A 1856-nucleotide genomic window follows, 5' to 3' on the forward strand; every position below is an offset into this window, starting at 1 on the left:
CACGGGCGGGCAGACGAGCCAGATACGTGTGATAACTCTATCAAACGCACGCCTGTGTGTTGTCACAAGGGTTAGACACACACATACACACACACAAACACAGAGTGTCCCACAGTGAGACATGCATTGGAATTTCACCTATTAGACCACTCCAACCCCCCCCCCCTACACACACACACACACACACACACATGCACTCGTCACCTCCACACCAAACACCATTGCCCTCCACCCCAAACAGCACCTCCACCCCATCTCGCACCATCAATTCCAATTATTATTTTCAGCCTGCTCTCTGGGTTACAGCCACTGTTTTTGTTTGTCGTGTAATAAAACTGCAATTTCCCAGGTAAGCCCAGGCTACAGCGTTGTTGACACACTACACTACTACACGATACAATACAACATTCCCCTGCACATTGGCACAGGCATTGTTGCCCAAAGCACCCCAAAAAAAAGAAAGTGCTGTTGGTTTGCTCGCCGGTGACATGACTTGCACTTGCGGGGACTAGAGGGAGACAGGGAATCCAATTGGCGACTGCTCCCAGTAGAGAATCCATATTTAATGCTATCGTGCTACTTGGATTTGTCCTCTTCCGAGTTGCAAGTGTGGAGGACTAAAGAGACATCGCTCTTTTTTCAGGGCGGTCCCATTTTTAGGGGGGCTGGGGAAATGAACTGCCGCCCGTGTTTAGCGAACGCTGTTCCACAGCAAGTAAGAGATCGGCGGACCGGGAGTAGAACCCGGCACACAGCCGTCCCCCAAAACAGGTTGCATCTTTGTCGATACGTCTGCAAGCTGCTGATACGTGGGCAAAGTGGAGATGACATGTTCAGCGATCCAAGCTAACCCGGGAAGTCAGTGGTCACCACGCACATTACTGCTGCTAGCTTGCTAAATGGCATGCCTGTATAGCGTTGCATGCACCACCACCGATTGCCATTGCGGCTGCTAGAGGAGACAGCAACCTGCATGTCTTCACCTAGCTCAGGGTGTAGCAGGACGTTTTCAGGTTGCAAGCATTGTTGAGGTGTTTGAGACTTATACGATTGCAGTTCTGCCAAATCTGCACATTCACGATTTAAACCAAAAAACACACACTACACCGCCATCATCTTTGTCTTTCTTTTGCTGTCCGTCTGTGTGTCAATTGATCTAACTTTCTCTTTATATCTGTCTATTTGTCTATCTATCCATCCACCTATCCATCAATCACCGTCCGTCCATCTATTTATCACCCAATCTATCTGTCTGTCTGCCTGTCTGTCTGTCTGTCTGTCTGTCTGTCTGTCTGTCTATCTATCCATCTATCCATGCATCATCCATCCATATCTATCTATCTATCTATCAATGTGTATCTATTCCTCACTGCAAGAGTGAAACAGAGTGTGCCGTCACTGTACTCAAAACAGTGCCTCTTCAGCTACAAAAGATTGCTTGTGTAAAAGAAAAATATCACCAATTCATAAAGAAAATCCCCCCGTATTCTTCATACATGCCTTCATTAGCATAGCCTTTCTCTCTCTTTCCCTCTCTTGCTCTCTCTCCCTTTTTTTTCTCTCTCTCTCTCTCTCTCTCTCTCTCTCTCTCTCTCTCTCTCTCTCTCTCTGTCTCTCTCTCTCTCTCTCTCTCCCTCTCCCTTTCTCTCTCTCTTCCTCTGTCTCTCCCTCTCTCTCTGCTCGGCGGCGAGGGTTACCCTCTCTGACCCGCCCCTGTGTCATCCACATTGCATCTAATTAGCCCCAGCCATCAAAGCAGCGCTGCTCCTCGCCTCCACCACCCCCCCCCTTCCCCCCGTCAGCCAATCACAGGTTAAGCAGCAAGATACACTCCATCTGAAGCGGCGGTACCCCGC

Source organism: Gadus morhua, unplaced genomic scaffold (assembly GCF_902167405.1).
Source record: "Gadus morhua unplaced genomic scaffold, gadMor3.0, whole genome shotgun sequence".
NCBI classification, from domain to species: Eukaryota; Metazoa; Chordata; class Actinopteri; order Gadiformes; family Gadidae; genus Gadus; species Gadus morhua.